The sequence below is a fragment of the Bombus vancouverensis genome, chromosome 11 (assembly GCF_051014615.1).
Source record: "Bombus vancouverensis nearcticus chromosome 11, iyBomVanc1_principal, whole genome shotgun sequence".
In the NCBI taxonomy this organism is placed as follows: Eukaryota; Metazoa; Arthropoda; class Insecta; order Hymenoptera; family Apidae; genus Bombus; species Bombus vancouverensis.
The window spans coordinates 11,370,972-11,390,935 of NC_134921.1; the positions used below are offsets into that span (position 1 = coordinate 11,370,972).

General features: G+C 49.7%; 1 long non-coding RNA gene across 1 annotated transcript in view; it reads right to left on the reverse strand.

Annotated features, from left to right (window-relative positions):
- Nucleotides 1-3,026: 3,026 nt before the first annotated feature.
- LOC117154698 (uncharacterized) overlaps nt 3,027-19,964 on the reverse strand; it is a 98,169-nt gene continuing 81,231 nt past the window's right edge. Inside the window, exon 6 of the long non-coding RNA XR_013059495.1 lies at nt 3,027-18,749. This is a non-coding gene — a long non-coding RNA (uncharacterized LOC117154698). The remainder of the gene's footprint in view (nt 18,750-19,964) is intronic.

Genomic DNA, 19,964 nt, shown 5'->3' on the forward strand with positions numbered 1-19,964 from the left:
TTAAAAAATGGAAAAGATGAGGAATACGCGATTCGAGGGGACGACGGGTGGATGGTGACCCGCGAAGCGTGCCGGATTTTCGCGGGGTGTTTCAAGATGACGGAACGTATTCGAGCTTGCATTGTTACGCGATGGTGTCTCTGTCAGATTCTCGCGCTGTTCTTCCCGCGGCGATAGCTAGGCAGATACCTCGAATATCGCATAATACTTTTGTATAGGCTGGCTAGGGTAACGCGGCCATAACAGGCCGATGGAAACGAGCCGAGCGGAGATAATAGCAAAGAGATAAGAGCGCCGGGGCTCGTTACATTCGGCGTGCCAGCTATGCGACCTCATTGCCATTCTCTCTGGTGTGCTGTGGCGCGCGTTTCGATCCGTTTCTTCCTGTGACCGTCTTCGAAAACGTCGAAACATCGCCGGTGATGTTTGGTTTCAGACGAGCAGGAATTCGTAGGTATTGTCACGCTTACAGGAATATTTGTTTGTTACTATTATTATTATTATTACTATTGTTATTACTACTACTGTTAATTATTATAAACGGGGAAAAGCTTGCATCGGTGTAGAAAGATGAGAATCTGAAAATGATCAGTTGAAACAGATATATTACGCACAAAGCTTACACGTAACGTATAACGTTACAGAAATTTACACAGACTGAAACGATAATTTCTCAAGACTAGAAATACGTAAGTAACATACTACAGATGAAGCGAACAGCATCAAGCTGAACTAAACCGATAGTGTAGATTATTAAAAAATAGACGATAAGTGAGATGTAAGTTCAGGTGGTTGAAGGGTAGGAAACTTAAACTTGAAACTAGAGCGAACTTAAAATTGTGTCCTAATTATGGCAAGTTTTCGGGATTGGCTCGTGTCTTTTATGAGAAACGAAGCGTAAAAATTTATGCTGGATTTTTTCCATTGAGTATTGTATTACTTTGACGATAAGGATTGCAAATGGAATCCAATACAACACGACAGTCGACGAACACGGCTGTTCTCCTCGCTGTTTCTTCTTCGAGCTTCTATCTCTTCGGATATTTCTTCTTTTTAGAATAAATTGTGCGCAAAAAGAGCAGAATACGTTAAATGGTAGTGGAACTATACAGAGTACTAAATTATTTAGAAACTATCTATATATCAGCAGGGACAAGGATTACTTTTATTGGGAGCTCCTTTATTTGGTCAGAGTACGGCCGTTTCTACTACCACTCGACCATCAACGACTTTACGCGTTATCACGTTTATATGCGCAAGCAGTAACCGTGACTCGATGACTTTCGTGGAGAAAGATTTATAATAGGTACGAACGCCGAGACAAGACGAGACGAGACAAGATGAGACGAGACGAGATGGGATCGGACGAGGTCGGAAGATTGTCAAAGAAAGGACAAAAAGAGAAAGAGAAAAGAAAAGGAGTGATTGGAAGGAAGCAGTAGAAATAAAAGAAAACGGATACTCCTTTCGAATAGTCGGTCGAGGCTGGAGCGTTGCCGCCGCGACAAACGGATCGATCGTCGAGAATGATCGTTGAGAATGATCGTGCACGGACCATCTCCAATGTCCTCGATGACAATGAGCCGTTCTACGGTCACGATCGACTCTTTCGTCTCTTCTGTCCGGGTTCGCCAGTTTGGCATTGTTGTAAATTATTTTCAAGCCCGCGACGCGAGACGAAGAACGGGAGGGAAAACAGGGGGTGGGAAAGAGGACGAAGCGAAAGAGAAAGAAACGGTGTGAGCGCGAGAAAACCGGATAAAGAGACACGGTTGATCCGCGGTAACAAGATCAATCGCGCATACGTCGCGGATGGATTCGATAAAAGAGGGAAAATATTAACGACGTGCGCGCGCTCGTAACGGTACGGTGTGCGATGGAAAAGTTGGAAAAACTCGTCCGCGCGGACAACGCGCAGGATTATCGGACCTTCTGTCGTGAGATCGGACCGAGTGAGGGATTGCTTCGACAGAGCGATTACGGTGGTCGACGCGTTTCAATGGAAAAAAAGAGGGGAAAGAAAGAAAAAAAAATCAGCGATACCAAACAACGGGGTCGAGTCAACGTAGAGAGAGGGATCCGGTGGGGTCGCGTTTTTCCGGGGTGAACTAATAGACTCCCGCTCGCTCGTTCGCTCGCTCAACTCGGCGTACACCCCCCCTGCCCCCTCTCACCCTCCTTTCTAGTTCCTCTTTCGCCCTCCTTCTCCACCCCTTCCTCTCGCTTTCTCGCTCCCTCACCCTATTTCTCTCACGGGTTCCCTCGCTCGCTCGTGCGCTCAAATAAAAGTTTCCCGTGACCCACCGCCACGACACCTGTTGAACCACTGGCCAGAGCCGGCTCGTCGTCCGAAAATAAAAAAGACAAAAAAATTGGCAATTAGCGTATGAAGCCTGTCCATCAAGGTCAACTGGAAAAGATTTACGACGAGAGAGCGGCTGAAAGAAAGAGAGAGAAAGAGAGAGCGGGAGAGGGAGAGAGAGAGAGAGAGAGAGAAGAGGAGAGGAAAAGCAAGGGTGCGAAAGGTAGGAAAAATCACGATCGGTGTTTCTTTTATACCGTGCGCGTCCATCGATATCGCGATCTGGTCTCGTTACCGCGAATACTCTCTGCTCTTTGCCGCTTCGACACCGATCGATCTGGAAAACGCTGGAAGACCTCGGCACACGAGAATCAACGGGTGTGGCCGTTGGAACTTTTCGTAGAGACACGAGGGTTTTCGTTCGTACGTTCGGGTGCACACTGGCGAGATAGAATTCGTCGAATCCGCGCTCTCGACCCTCGGCGGCGATTCGCCAAGAACAGTGGTCCAAATGGAAATTTACGAGCTGAATACCGGGATAAATCGTGCCCCGTATCGAGCAGCTTTTAGGGCAATAGGTCGTTGCGTTCCCGCAACCCGAAACCGTCGATGACCGGTCTCGTGTTTTGCGAGCGGACGCTATACGAGTTTTTCTTCGTGATAGTTGAAGATTCGAGAAACGAGAAAACGAGAAAACGAAGAAACGGTTGGTCCGTGTTGCGAGTTTCCATCGAGTTTATCGAGCAAGGGAATCGGTGAAACTCGCGTCTCTCCCATCCCCCTGTTCCCGGTGTAGTTCGTAAGCGACTCGAGTCGTCGGAGGATCGAAGGCGAGTCACGGGGTTGGCGAGGGTGGTATGTTTATTGCTGGAAGCTATCTCTCCGAGCAAGGGTGGTTGCCGCGTCACACAGGACCATTTTCATAATTCGGCCGTTCGTATTCTCCGCAACCGTGCGGCCCGAATCGAACAACAGCTCGCCGCGAAGGCCGCGAGCTCGCTCTCTGGCTCTGCCTTCTCTCTTCGCCCGTTTCCCCTTCGCTGCTGATCCCAGTCTCTCCCCGGCCATTTGCTTTCTTTCGCTCGCGGCCCCTCCCCTCTTCGTCTGCCCCTTTTTCTTTCTGCTTCGTTCGTTTTCTTCGCGTCTCCCTTCGCGTTCTGCCTCGCGTTCGATCCCGATGCGACGTCGCAACACCTACGTACCGTACGCTCTCTCGTCTATCCCTCGCCTCGTTTTTCCACGACCGCCTCCTCCTTCCTTCGTGCCGCTTTCACGCACCTCCCCGTCCTCAGTTCGGCTCGGTGTCTCGGACGTCCCAGTCCCTCTGTCGTTTTTGCTCGCGAGCGCGCGCCACCGATCCAGACAGAGACAAAAGCAGGGGCAGCGAACGAGGCAAGAATGGGAAAGAGCGAGATAGAGACAAAAGGAGAGGAGCCGAGACCAGTATGGCGTCAGTGTCTCCGTTGATCTATTGCTCCCAGCACGGCGGATCGATGCGAGCCAATCAACCGACGCCGCCGGTTCTCCGTGTCTTTTCCGATGACCAACCGAGCCGATCTTTCTCTCGCCGGACTCAGCAGGTTCCTCGTCGAGTTCTTTACGCCCGGGGCGGCGCATCTTGCCTCCTCGATCCATAGATAGCCATAGGGCCCTTAACCGTTCTGCCGTGCTCAATGGTGTTTTAGTCGGTCACCGTTTCAAGTCCTTTAACGTATCGCTTCACGCTTTAGATTCGGTGCAGATGAACGACGCGCTATTATTACCGTTTCACGACCCACGCCTTTTCTCCCCTTCGTCGTCTCTGATATCGGAGCGCTAGAAGCAGGGTAGAGCGCGTCGCGTCGTACGTCGTAAGAAAACGTCATGCCGCCGAATCGTACGACGATGCTGAAAAATCGCAACGTCATCGCGTCGCGCCGTTGTTCGTCCGCACGCAGCTCTTACATCGAATTTAAGGGGCATCGACGGGAAATACGAAGCAACCCGTGTCTCGAGCGATTCGTAAGCCGGAATTCGCGTGGAAACGAAGGAAGGATATGGAGGAACCGCGGGGGACGGTAGCCGTGGAGACCGCGGAGAAAGATCCCGGCGCTATATTAACCCTAATGGCTCGCAAGAACATAAAGCACATCCCGCGCGCTATACTAACTCGTTATTATTACCGCATAAATAACGCGATAATCCCGTCGCGGCGACGAAAGTACAAGGATTCGTGAGAAGTGGCCGCGGCGCAGCTTTCTGGCTTCCAGCGACACGCTCGCCCCCAGTACGCGTCAGAATTCGTCGTGGAAACGGTTCGTCGATAGCGGGCGAATTCGTGACAAGGTTGCAGAGTGCAACACTGGATACGTTTTAAAGCCACGCGACGTTTTTCCGACATTACCCGGGAGGGACGAAGATGGTCCCCTCCGTGACGTGTTTTCGCGCTCGGGGCAGGGGTGTAAAACAGGGTTTGTACCGGTACGAAGGTAAAGCAGTGGCCAACGGTAAGAACAAAGAGAGGAAACGTAGAACGGAGAAAGAGAGAGATATTCTACATCGAGGGATCCAGCAGGGCTTGCCTGGAGGCTCCAACTCGGTTGCTGGCAGGGCGCGCGTCAATAAGCGTCCATCAGCCGTAATGGCAGCGAGCGCCACCTCGGATGCATTTAGATGGCTGTTTAGCCCCGGTTGTCTCGATGTGGCCTGAAATTCTCTTCTCCGCAACCTCCTTCTTACCGTTACCCGAGACTCGAGCGTTTCTCAGTTCCGCGGAAGCCAACACCATCACCGCCCTCAACCCCCTATCTTGCTCTCCCCAACTTTCGTAGTTGCACCAAACGAGGCTACTCGCCCACCTTGGTAATTAGACGAGCCGGTTCGTTTTGCACAGTCTTTTAATTAATTTGTATACGATCTTCGTTGCGTATTCCTCTCTATCCACTTTCCTCCATCCCGTTCTACCTCTGTCCACTGGAATTCTCACCGAACATATCTCTTTCCGAGATAGTCGCCTTCCATCTGTCGGCCGATGATTCTCCGTAAATTCTCTCCACGTAAACGAACGATTTGCCTTTGGATACGTCGTTGAGACGTATACGCAACGCTATCGAGGATGGAGCATACGTAGCGTTGCAATAGCTCGTTCTTAGATGCGTGACAATTCCGCAGCTACGTGTGAATGCACAACAGCGTGACAAAGTATCTGCAAGGATCGATTTCTCACTTTCCGCAGTTGGAGTTTTGAAAGCGACGCGTAAAACAGTTTTAACCGATATTTGGATAAGCACGCACAAACGTATCTAATAGCTTCCGAACGACGAGCTCTTGGACAAAACTCGCTCGTGCATTAAGCGTCGCCCGCTCGCTCACAGGGCGCCGAAATTCGAGCGTGTTTCCGCCGATCGAAGCGCGACAGACGCCATACCTTTTTTCACCCCGTCATATATCGCGTATATTCGATAATTCGAACGGATGTTTTTCCCGTTTGTGCGTCAACGTATGTATATCATCGCGGCCGATGGTAATCTGGACGCGTGGCGATCTGCACGACTGTTTGTTGGTGGCTGCGGGAGTTTCGCGGCGCGGAGGGGCGACGGGGGTCGCGACGTCGGGACGATCGAAACGGTCGTAAAGTAGAGGTCGCGTATCGTCGAAAAAGCTTCTCGAAAAACGAGAATTCGGTCGGTTCTCGGTGTACGTTCGGTCGCGATATATGCAAAAAAGCTCGGGCAAAGGGTGGGAGGATCGCCGCAGAGTTCGGGCTCGAGCCCGAGCTCGAGGATTAAGGACATTATTAACGGGCGTACCAGGGACCGACATACTTACGTCCGGCCGGAATGCCCCGCGATAAATACACCGGTGGCTACGAAACTGGACGAGAACGAAGAGGAAAGGGGAGCTGGCGTTTAAATAAAATCAGCATTTTATGTTACAAGGGCCGCTCTTGGATAGCGGCCGACCAGACCGTGGTACAACGCCGCTACGAACCGCAACGAGGATCGACCGATAGACCGATCGACCGATCGACCGATCGACCGACTCCTCTTCGATCGCATAGGCGTAGAAGCGTCTCAAGTGTCCATACCACGAAATCTTATTTCATATACGGAATAAAATACTAAAGCGTGAGAGATTGTCCATTCGCAATCAAAGTAATCGTTGCATATTTATTTTTTTTTTCAAATTTTTGACGAAGATTTTGTTTGGATTAATTTAATTTTGAGCTTTTTTACTGTACTGACATATAGTAGAGTAGCTGTCAAAAGCACGGGTCAAATTAGGTTGTGAACGATACTTGCGAACAGGTAAGTGTTTTTCTTAATAGCGTTATACGATTTTTCAGAAATTGCGGTGAAAATTTCATTACCGTTTGCGCGAAGACGACTAAGAATTGAGAGAGAGGATCGTTTCACCATTTTCTCCCTCCTGCCTTGTGTTCCTTCACAGCGACTATACTTCAGTCATCTGGCAACCCCAGTACGACCAGACAAAGAAACCAGCCAGAGTGGATCCAGCACTTTTTTCTAAGGTTCCCTGCTTATAAATCCGGCTGTCCGATGTATGTTCGTGACCACGACTACACTCCTATCGCGGCAAAATATTATCCACTTGCTACCAGGCGATTGGCTGACGAGGCTATTTTTCTACTTAAAATCTTAAATGGATTTGTCGACTGTCCACAGCTTCTTAACGTTATCAACTTCCATACAGCATCCTATTTCTCTAGGTCTTCTTATACCACTCTCTGTCCTTCTCCTGCACATTTGGCCACACAAATATTACAGCCCGTATACGCGAGTTAGGCCACACTTTATGCAATAGTATTAACTTTCTCCCCACCTTAACGAGAGAGAAAGAGAGAAACAAGAGATCTCAGGAAGAAGGTCTACGTAGTCTTAGGTAACTCGAGCGACGTGCGCTACGATAGTTTCAAGTTCAGCCTATTTGTACACGCGTTTCCCCTAGCATCTCACCCCGACACTTGTTTTTTTTTGCTCCCATCGTATATCATATTCTTGTAAAAAAGAAAAAAAAAAATGGATCTTTACCCGTACGAACGAATAAATGAAATGAAATCAAATTAAAATAAATTTTCCTCGAATCGACGAATACGACCAAACGTTGCACGTGGCGTTTTTCAACAGATTGTCAAAAAAGGCAGAATAAACTTTCATCGGTCCAGCGTGAAACGTATCGTCAACGGCAGAGGGTGCTCATACCAGTGGATATTCCGCTGCCTGTTCGTTGCCGAGGAGTTTGCTGTGTACAGCTTCGAGTAAATGTGACTCGTAATGTATGCCGTTGACGCGATGCCTCCCACCTCCTCCTTCTCATCCTCTATGCTCGACATTCGACGTTCGACGCCCTCCACGATACTAAACGAGCCGATGGGCCGCGATATCCCGCCGCCATCGCATCGGCGTGTCATCGAGACAGATTTACCTGTGCGTCACGATCGGATCGGACCGGATCGAAGCGTAGCAAGTGCAGCGAACACGATCGAATTCGTGCGGTTGTCGCAGGAACGCGATCGAGCCGCGAATTTGCGATTCCCGACGATTCGCCGCGTTCGCGAATCGATATGAAACGCCGGTTTCCCGGTCGCTGTTCCGCCAGGAATCGGCTGAATTTCAACCATCTTCGACCCATCCGCTACCAACAGTTCTCCACGCGACGCAAAGTATTCGTATTCGTAGGTGGAATTCACGTAATTGAACGTAGTGTTTCACGAAAATACTTTGATATAAAATTTTCAAACGTAATGAACTTGTACGAGATAATGGGAACACCTTTGTATGTATCACGTGCATATTACACATACATACATACATACATACACCGCTTTCCATGGGTATCCGGACACTTACGTAGTTGCGGATATCTCACGAATATCCCGCTTCAGTTTCGTTTATGGATTTGCGTATTGTCCTGTTTACTAATATTTCGTTAACACGTAATACAAAGATAGGCAAACCAGAACGTACGTGTAGAGGTGAAATGAAGACGATATCAAGACGATAAGCAAAACGTTTCAGATGATTTTACCGCCTGTTTGTCTTTTTCTACGGCGCAATTTATTTAATACGTTCGTTTCTTGTAGAATCTGGTGTGGTCTAGAGCTTCGAGCGGATATCAAGCACTGAAGATTGACAAACATGAAAGCAGGCTTGGCCATAACTTAATAACAATAATAACTCGATCGGTATGAACAGTATCTTAATATTTGTCCAATTTCATTCGTTAATAGATATTACTTATATCGTCCAAGAGCAACGTTAAAATTGTAGAGCGACATATTAAGCTCGTGAAAGAAGCTAAATTCGCAAGATGTTTATGCGAAATCCGCGAATGCGTCGGTGTGCGAATACATACACACGGGGGTGTATATACATATATGACGTATAAGAGGTGTTTGCATTATTTCGTCCAAGCCCAGTATGTGTAGTGTTTGGATATTTCATTAAGACTGTAATGAGACACGAGCCAATCTGAAAATGTATATAGAAGTATCACGAGATATCCGTTTCAAGCATATTCTTCGCAGAGACCATGCAATTTCCCGCGGCTCGTGTTGTACAAGTTTCACGAGAGGGATATAATGACAATTGTTATAAATAATATTTGTCCTTGTTGTTGACAGGTCAGGGGGTAGATGTTTTATCGTTCGACAAATAGGTCGATAGGTTTCGAGAAAGAATTTCGATCTTCAAGATCGGTCACGTTCTTTACGACCATCTTAAACAATCATGGACAAAAGTTGACGATCTATCGAACGAAACAGAAGCTTTATCGACGTAGTAGCGTTTAAAATCTCCAAGATTTCGAGATCAATGGTCCATTGATATTTAAAAAGAAGAAACTGAAAACGAAAGGAAAGCTGAAAGCGTCTAGATAACGCGAAAAATGAACGTCGCGAGCTAATACTACCTCGCACTTAGCTCCTACGCGTATTTTTACATTTCTTTCAAACCTTATCCATACAATCGCTGCTGTAGCGTTACATTACGCTGCTAATGAAATCGCGAAAAGTTCCTCCCTGTAACGCATATAATATATTCGTAAAAGGTTTCTAACAGCGTTCGAATGCTCTGGTGAGCCAGCGTATGCAACGGTATGGAAGGAATCGGCCCTTCTATTTCTCGAAGGCGATTTCAAGGTACGACAAAGGTGGACGGAACGTTTACCGTGCGGGCGCTGGAACGAGAAAGGGGATTCGTTTCGAGCGAAAGCGACGCGACAGCAGCCCAGTTCCTCCTTCTTCTCCCCGTCTTTTCGCCTCTCTGTTCAGCCGTTTCTGCTTTCGCCGGTAAAATTTTCATCCTCCAACCTCCCGATATCGGTACTTGAAATATACAGGCGTGCGCGTAGTAGACCACGCCATAGCAACGAAATATTAGACAAGAGGTCCGCACGGCTGGGAAGGTATTGGATGGGCAGTACCGGGCTGGATACAACAAAGTTGTGGCTGCACCGATGATTTAGTCCCGGCCTTAATGGAGCTATAAATACTAGCTTTTCGATAGCGGAGGATGAGGATGCCATGGTTCGTCGTGTACGATGCTCGCCAGGATCGTGGCTCCGGATTTCGCGTCCGGCCAAGCTCCCTCTTCGTAGACCACTGCTCGTCTCCCCGGAAATCGCTCGAACGCTTCGACGGCCTATCTGTAGATCGCAATCTGCCCCCGCTAAGACGATCATCGTAATTCCGTACATTCACGCCTGTTCCAACGTCCATCGAGTTCGGTAGACAAATTTCTTAGCCGAAAACGTTGATTTTTCGCCGAGAAGGAAGAGAGATAGATAGATAGATAGAGAGATAGGGAGATAGAGAGAAAGAGAGAGAGAGAGAGAGAGAGAGAGAGAGAGAGGCTAAAGGCGAGACGAGAACGAACGGTCTCTCCGGCTCTTCTATCGGGCTCTATTTAAACGTGCGTCAGCTCCGTGAATTATAGGACGGGCCACATGATTTGCGACGGACTCGCTGCGCCATTAATTACCGCGCAGCATCTTTCCTCGCCTGTAGTCTTCCGTGGTGCGAAGCGATGCGATTCGTACGTCCGACGCGCAACTCGCGTCTTCGATCTTTCGCTGGCGTAAAACTTAGACTTGACTGGCTGATCCGAACTTCAGGCAACTCGTACTTACAACGTTGGCTGACGCGTGCGACTTTGTTCCATCGTGACGAGATAGGACTACGGGCGACGAAGCGCGTTATATCACGAGTTACGAGAGCGTTCTAAAGTACGGTGAAATACTTCGTGTATCTAGGTTGGCGGGCTTTCGCGAGAACATTTCGCTTCTATTCGTCAAAAGCGAAGAAATTTCATCGACGGTAATTTCCTCCGGTCTTGATCGTCGACAATGCGCGCGTATTACTATACTCGTGCAAGTTATTTTATCGGTTCTCATATCGATATCCCCCCGCGATGACTCGTGTAACTCTACCGTAGGTTTGGTCTCGTGACTTTCTCGATTTTGGTATTGTTCCTTGCCACACCATTCGATATCGTATTAAGGACCAATGGTCTCGTAATGAACAACAAGTTTAACCGTTTTATGCAAAGTAGGAGATTAAATTTTGAGATATTGAAGCTTAAGTGACTCGTACTTTAACGTAGTGGATTTTTCGCCAAAAAACGCATCCGCTATAAACGCAAGCTAATAGGTCGCTGGTAAAACAGATTCGCGTAAATTGCGATGCTGCCGGTGGCGTCGAATTCGATAAGAGGCCGTGTTCGAGCGCGGCGTACGATGAACCGCGAGGAGACACGGGACGTCCTTGATCGCGAGCTAAAGATCGCGAGGACACTTCATATTTTAAAGTCGAGGGATGTTTGTGCGCAGTTTAGATACGAGATTCGCCCATCGCGAGCAGATAACCCGCGTCCGCCTCGGATATATCTCGACAAAGTTAGACGCTACTTTGGTATCGGTCTTTATTGCTACCGGCGTCCTCGAAAACCTGTTTAGTCTTTCTGGCCGACGACTGGCGCGTAAACTATTTTGCAACACGATGGGAAAAAACTAGTCGGCGTTTGCTTTCGCGACAAACGCGCAACTCTTTTTATTCTTTTCGTTCGCGACTTTTTGCAAAAGCGCGTCTCCGAGCAATCGACGACGCGGCGAACGTCCAAACCCCGCGACCTCGGTCCACGCTACTTAACCAACAGCTCGCGCTAAACGTAAAACGCGAGTCGGTCTCGTGGGTGGACGTACGACCGAGGAATGCGTCCCAAGCACGAATCGTGCGCCGCGGTTCGCGTCCCACGAATTACACATCCATCTTGTTCACTCCGCAATTACGTCCGCTTGCCATTATATACAGTGGCGCACAAAGGTACTTAAACATTTAATTAAAATTTGTCCGAATACGAGAACGACAGCTGACACAGCCATTGTAATAAGAAGGAACGTAAAGTTGCGTTATTTAAATTGTAAATCGCGAGAGAAATGATTTCATATCGAAAAAAAAGTAAAAGTTCCTTCCTACGAATATTATGTCGCTACGAATTTCTTTCCAAAAGCCATTTGATTTTACCGATTTCGAGCTAATGTTTGTCGGTTTACCAACCAGTTGCTAGAAATTGGTGCTGTCTCTCTATTGCGGCAACTCTTCGTCGAGATACACGTTCGCCGTAACTATAGCCTCGACGGAGACTCGGCTACGAGTTCGTTCGTTCTTATTTAGGAAACGCGGACAGACGAGTCTGTACTGTTCCAAAATCATAGACTCGTCCCAGCATCGCGTCGAACGAGGTGAAAGGAGTAAGAGAAAGAAGGAAACGCGAACAAGCGATCAAGCACGTTTTGTTTCCCAACGACGTATGGGAGAAGGAGCATGTTCGTCGGTACTTGGACGACCTCGATCAACGATCAATCGTGAAACAGCCGCGATTATTTCACGTCAGTTTAATTAGCACGCGGCGCCGGTACGCCCGATAAAACTCAACGGAGTGAAGCAGCTAGCCTGCTATCTCACGGGAATCTGATTTATGGCAAGTGACCATCGCGCGCACACTATTCCAACGCTTAGTATACGTAGCTGCGTACGTAGCTATACGCGCGACCATAGATCGCGTACGAGCGTATTCGCAGACTCGCGTAGACGCGTAGATTCCCGAACGGTAGTCCATAGTCGCGGGCACGGGGAACAGAGTCCACAGGGTGCCGTAAGTGTAACACACGGGAGCTAGATTTCCTGCACACCGCTCCGCTCGTTTACCGGGATATGCAGAGCGGTCAGACACAGGGATAGGCGATCGAACGCGATGCACGAGACGTGAAAATTCCAACTAAAGAGAAATCTTTGTCTCGGGGGACGCTGGTCGAGGACGTCTAAGGTTCGCAGTCTTTCAGACCAGCAAATGTTGCGAAATTTGGAAGAAATTTCATCCAAACTTCATCCAACTTTCCTTATGAAACGCGATTTTTAGAAGTTACAAGTAATTGCGTTAGATCGGGGTATATACGATCTTTATTTTGCGTAATCGTTACGAGCGATTGAAATTTTTCATTTCGTTACAATTTTTACGTGGTTTGTTATATGAATTCTAAATTATCTTCTTTTTATCTTATATCGATATCAAATTTGTTCTTGATCTTCCGATAATGCAAGTTTTACATGTCGACTAAGAGCAATTCGTATTATACGTTGTTATTAGTTCGTTTCGTTCTTGGGCTGCTTAACGACGACGAATTACGATATACTTAAACTCCCAGCTCGAAAGTTATATCTTGCGAAGAAATCTAAATCCATCTGGATAAAGAATCGTATCGTTGATCAGACAACGAGGTAAATCAGCCAACACGCTACTTCGATATTCCGTTGCTTCGAATCGTTGGAGGTACCCGAGTCTGTCGTTTCTCCGTAAAAATTCGTTTGAATTTCGTTTTTCATAGCTCTCGACCGGTCACCTTGACACCGTCCGCGCCATCTGTTGGCTCGAGAAGCAACTATAAGAGTCCTTCGCAATCGTTCGAGAGTGGAAATGGCATTCGCCGCTGGCGCGCGGTATACGATTTTCACGAGCGAGAGAATGCAGCCTGGCGACGAAGGGATCTCGATTAGAATCTCGATCATCGTTACAGCTTTCGTTCCACCGTCTGCAACGAAAAATAACGCGATTCCGAATCTTATCCGAAGATCTTTCTGGACGCTTTTGGACGCTCGATGCCACGTTAGTGGCGCGTATTACTTTCGTACGGGACGCATTCGCGTCGACAAAGTTCTATTACCACGCGCGCATCGTTCCACAGACTTCGCGCGAAATAAGGTCCTCCGATCACCACCCACTTGTTGCCCGTACATTTTTCTTTTGCATTTATAGCGGCCCATCCTCGAGATCCAAAAAGCTCGTTCGGATTACTCGAGTAACGCCAAGTCAAGCGACTGGAATTGACGAAAACCGAGACCACCGGTACCGTTGTGAATCCGTCATTTACTTCGCTCGAAATACGCTTCTCGGTCTCCACACTTTCTTCTTGTTAGATCGAGTTTAAGGCGGATGCGCGTTTCGACGAACTGCCGATTGAATCATCCGGGGACCAAAATGCGTACGCTCGTAAGAATTCGAATCGAGTTGGTCGGAATGATACTTGGCGAGAACAAGCATCCACGGTAACCATAGCCTTGCCGGACGTTTAAATTCAAGCAACTTGATCGATCCGATAGAGGCTAGGGCCGACTAACGTTGAAATTTTCGAATGCTCGCGTCGGCATGGAACGAGAAATCTTACGTGGCTATCAACGCACACGGGTTCACCATCTGTGCCTTTCTCGCTGACTGAGACGTCAACCTCCCACCCTTCGAGATCTGGTCGCGTAACCTCTCTACCTACCATAGCCGTCTTACCGACGACGTTGAAAGAAAGAGAAGAAGAAGAAGAAGAAGAAGAAGAAGAAGAAGAAGAAGAAGAAAGGCGATTTGTTGGGAAGGACCGCGGCCCACATCGAGCGAATCGCGTCGTTCTCTACGATCAACGCCACGGTGCCGTCGAACGTACGAATCGCGAGACCACCCGACACGATCGAGGGCCTTGTATATTCGGGGCGAGCGAGAGGAAGCCACGTCGACGACGGAGAATAGAACAAAGACAAAGCGAATCGGAGGAAATGGAAAAGGAGGAGGGAAGAGAAGGCGCGAGAGGAAGAAACTTGGGTCGAACCGCGATCGCGCCAACACCGGTGAATCGCGGATATAATAAAGATGGCGATATAGGAGTCATAATGTAGTGGTATACTTAAGATGCACCGATGCACCAACGAACATTCCGATGGCCCCGCGAGATGGGAGAGCGGAAAGGCCGAGAGTGAGAAACGACGAAGGGAGAAAAAGAAAGATGGGACAAGGGGGGAGGAGGAGAGGAGAGGAGAGACAGGTAAGAAGCGAAAAGGACGGTGGAGAGATGGAAAGGCATCGTCGTCCTCGTCAGCCTCTCGCTCACGCTCGAGGCTCCGAGACAAGCTCTTACTAATGGAGGAAATAAATTTCGGATTAAATCGTAGCCCGGCTACTTTATAAGGCTGCTTGCTCTTGGCCGATGGCGAGTCGAGGTGCGTGTGTGACGCCATGGACCCCTCCTGACATCCATGGATGGTCCACCATGCCCGTCGAACGACCACCCGCCCCTTCTCTATCTCCTTCCGCTCCTTCTGCTTCTGCTCCCGTCCAGAACCTTTCCTTCCTACCTTTCTTCCTTCCTTCCTTCCTTCCTTCCTTCCTTCCTTCCTTCCTTTCTTGCTTCCTCTCTTACTTCGCGTTCTTCTGCTTCTCGACATCCTAGTGGACTATATAGCGCGACTATGTACGTACACAGCTATGACTAACGTATTTAACGAATCCAACGTATCCGATCGTACGTACGAGACGCGAATCGTCGTTGAGATGGCGATTACGTGTTTCCCGCGGAATACGGTATCGGCCAGCTGGACAAAGAAACCGCGAAGAAGTCGAACGAGACAGGGGCAACGGTGGGTGGTGGCGGAGGAGGCAATCGGAGAAAACGACGGTGCCGATGGACAGACTGTTACATAGACGGTTCGGGGAGGGGGTGGAGTGGAGCGGGTAGTGGGGCAGGATGGCAGGGGGCAGGAGGGACCACGCTGCGCTGTCCTCCATAAATCTATCAGTCGCGGTTGTATAAATACGACTCAATGAGGCGGCCGTGAATCACCCTGACGTGCTTCATAAGTCCCGGGAGTTTATTAAACCGGCGGGCATTTCTCATGTCGGGGGATAAGATCAATACGGCCGCGCGCGGCCACGGTTGCCCCTAACCTCCGTCTCCTATCCACCTCCTCCTTCCACTTCTCGTGCCCTCGTCCACCATACCACCCCATCCCATGTCTGCCGCCCCCTCGGACACTCTGGCCTTTCGCCGACCACGATGCCTCGCACGACGCGTTGCTCGTCCACCTTCTCCAACAGTCCGAATAATCGCGCGAAACAGGGGACGCGATTCCATTTGACTCGGACGAACCGCCACCGCCTAGTATCGTCTCCTCGTGTCGATCCTCTTCGAACGACAGGAGATTCGAATCTGATTCGCTTTCACGGCTCCTTCCGAACTGCTTCGGACCGTGTCGCGTGTGTACGCGCGACGATCGTGCTACGATAAAAGGTAGACGCGTGAGCGCGTCGCAAACTCGATTACCGCTCGATCCTGGAAAAGATCAACGCGCGACGGCCTTGCGTCGTCCGTAGACGGACACTTCAGGACGCGCTGGCGCGTTCCACGAGAAGCGTCGGTATGGTGGCTGAGTTCGAAAAGAGGATGAGGAGTAGATGGAGGTTGAATGTTTCTTCTAGGAGCCCGCCGCGCGATTTATGGAGCGAAGTGACGGGAGGTGTTTATTGTGCAGCATCTGTTACGTTACTCTGGCTCTGCAGTCTCCCTCCATCCACCCTCCTTTACCCTCTACCCCACTTGCTCTAGCTCCTTCTCTTTCCCTCTCCCCTCTGCCTCTCGGACCTTCTCTTTCGCGTGTGTTCTCGTTTCATCTTTCCACGAATCTCTTCGCCCTCTCTTTTCCCCTGCCACTCGTTCGTTCCACGAGCTCGCAGGTTTGCGCCAGCCCGCCATCATACATACAACAGACGCCCTCGATTTATAGTTTTGAATTAGATGGAAGTAAAGGAAAGGTCGCTGGTTGCTGTAGCGTAAATTTCAGACCCTTGAAATATCTCGTTTCCTCTCTCTCTCTCTCTCTCTCTCTTTCTCTCTCACCCTCCCTGTCCGTCTCCCTATCCTTTGCTTTTTCGCGTTAATTTATCGCTCTCGAACCGGGAACGAGAGAGAGAGAGAGAGAGAGAGAGAGAGAATAGATCGAACGCGCGCGAAAAATGGATAATGGAGGGTAACGGAGAGTCGCGGCGACGATTCTGGAGACGTAACCGGGCGAAATCGAAAGGACAAGGACATACATCGGGGGATGAAGGGCGATGGAAAGGGGACAGGCAAGGCCCTGCCACGGAGAGAGACACGTCACTCACTCGCTTCGTGTCACTTACACAAACAGACGTACATCACGGGCAAACCGGCAGGCGGGCAGGCGGGCAAGCAAGCAAGCAAGCAAGCAAGCAAGCAAGCAGCCAGGCAACCAGGCAGGCATGCAGCTAGCTACGTGTTCCCTTTTATGTTCCCACACACGCGCTCGCATAAACCTGTCAGTCTCGTGTCACGTGCAGCGCAGTCATTCACTGTCGCCGGCAGCGTACCGGCACTCACGACACAGTCCTGTTGCCGGTGACTGAGAGAAACCCCTTGCCGTGCTCAGGACGTACGAATAAGAGCGTGGAAAAGACGGACGAACGCGTTTAGCCGATGGCTAAAGTTTCGGACGACGTGGCCGAGAATAGAACGCCAGGAGACGCAGAGACGCGGTCGCGGTCGTCGAAACCGACGATTCGTCTCCATTGCTTCGCGTTCGCGAAGAAAAGAGTTTCCCGTGGTGGGCGAGATCGTCGGGCCGGAAGGGCGGAACAAGTGGGGAGACTGATAATTTCGCCACGCGAGTCGGATCGTGGATTATACGTATATCAAGCACGTCCGCGGACGAGAAGAGCAGAGCCCCGGAGGTTTTACGAGATATGAAAATGAGGACGGCCGTAATAAAAGTGATGTAGGGGGCTCCTCAGAGTCGTTCCTGAAGGCGCCACGAGTCACTCGTCAGGTTTATGCGGAGACGTCCATCATCCCCTTGACGTGCTTCATTGCCTCCTGGGCAAACTCCGCCGTTCCGGTTCTACGGTTTACCGCATTCGTCACTCCCTTCTTCTTCTTCTTCTTCTTCTTCTTCGTCTTCTTCTACTTCTTCTCCTCTTCGCCTCTTTCGTTCTCTTCTTCTTTTTCCAACCACCCTTCCCTCCGTCACCCTTCTCCTCTTCGACCGCTTTTGCCCCTTGCGGCTCGTACGTATCTCGCGAGAAGAACGCGCGTCCCTCCTTCCGCCGCCAACGTCTCCTGGCGGCGACCCTACTTCCGCGCTCCTTTCCAATTTCTCTTCGCGCACCATTCTCCGAGCTATATAGATTCGACTGTAAGAGACGGTCAACGTCGCGCCCTCGAAAGTTCGCCGATGTCGTCCACCACCCTCGTCCTAGCCCGATGGAGAATCCCTCGTGATCTACGATCCGATTTCGATTCGATATATCGTTCGGTCTTATCTGGAGCCGGAACCTTCTTTACGCTCCAGCCTCGGCCACTCTTCGAGTCGCGAGATATCTCACTTTTTTTCTCTCGTGTCCCACCCTCCTCCCATCCCTCGTCTTCCTCTTCCTGGCGACCCAATCTCCAGACCAAAAATTAATCGTCGCGAGTGTACGCTGCGCCAGAGCCGCTAGCGCGTACCGATCGCGATAAGAAGCTGGGAACGCGTCACTTCCGGCACTGCGGAGGTTCCTGGATACTTTTTTCCAGTTTTTCCCCGAGTTGCTGTTCACGCGCGTCTCACCCTTCTCTCGTCAACCCTCTGTTGCTCACGGAACGCGCGCGTACCGGCGACTCTTCGACTTCTCCGCCCCGCAGAACAGGGGAAAGTGAAATATCCCCGTGTAAGACACGATCCTCTTTGTAAACTGGTTGGAGGGCCGCCGGAACGCGTCCAAGCGAGAAAGGAATAACAAATGCGCGAGGGCCGAACGAAGAAAGATGCTGGAGGAAGAGCAGCGTGCGGAGGGCCGAGAGGCAACCGAGAGGCAACCGAGAGGAGAACTGTGAACCGAGAAGGGTGAAGGGAGAAGGGATCGTGGGCGCAGATAAATCGGCTTTGCCGCCGTAAGAGGCAGCTCGCGTGAACGTGTCTCCATTAAGGCAGCCAGAACTCTCGCTGACGTAGACGAGAGGCCGCTCTTGCGGTCTTCCTCCTCTGTCTTTATTCCCTTTCTTTCTTCTTTCTTATTTGCCGTTCTCCGCGCGCCGTCTTCCCCATTCTCCTGCTCCTCCGACTACTAACGACATCCAGCTCCTAAAACAAAAGAATGAACAGGTCAGGGGTGACAAGTTGGAAACTTCCCTCCCTAGGAAATCGCGGGAAACGTTGCGACCAAACGAAAGTAAAATCTTCGATTATTATCTATCACGGTTTATCGTACCAGATGCCGAACGACATATTTTCGGCGGTACGAAATTTTTCCGCTTACGCCAAAGTACCTACTACCATGACGATATCGACGAAATTCAACGTACTTGAAATTAATCGATTAGTATGCCAACGTCATAATGTAATACAATCGTGCGTACACACCTTTCGTAGGAACTGTATATTCTTTAAAGTTCATTCGTGGATTCCACGTTCCATTACCAAACTTGTTACTCGAATGAACGAAACTTTATTAAGACTGACAACGTAATTCTAACTTGTAATCTTTTTATAGCGAGTTACTGTCTTTTTTTGTTTTTGTTAGAAATTACTGCAAATAACAGGCTAGAATAGTTACTTTTCTTCCCTCTTTGTTCATCTTCGACATACTGAAATTTATTAGCGAATTTTTAACTATCGTGGCCATTCGAGAAGCTGAGCTACGAAATTTCGACTCTGACCTACCGTGCACCGGCGGGATCGATGTATCCGATCTGCAAACCAACACTGACCCACCCTTCGTCGTGGAACGTGGCGGTACATACGAGCCACGAGTCTCGCGCGGTTTCTTTCGTTCGTGCGAACGATCGTTCGCATTTTACGTGTGTGAAACGAGAGAAGAGCCGTCGTGGAAAAAGCAATCTTGCCGAATTGGCGAACAACGGTATCGCCGCGAAAGCCGACTCGATTCCTTCTCGCTCGTATCTTTCCTGTTACCGTTCGAGTGCGACGAGGAGAGCCACGCGAATGAAGGGGATGAAGAGGAAGAAAGCGAAACTCGCATTTGTAAATACGGCACGTTCTGCTTTTAAACCTATCTGCATGACACGCAGGCAGGCCTGCACTTTCGAGTTACGATCTCCCGCGCACGGAGTTTCGATAAATGCTAAACGCGAACACGTGAGCTTGCTCGTCGAGGCACACTTTATTGCCGAGCGTCGAGAGTCGAGTGTCGAGCAGCGAACGAAGCAGCTCCCCCTTGCAAACAACCAACACTACCGCACCTTCGTCATCACCGGCGGCTACACGTGCGCGCACTACCTTATAAACCCGGTGTTCGTATACGTGTCGACGATGCAACCGCAACCGTATTCTCCGCGT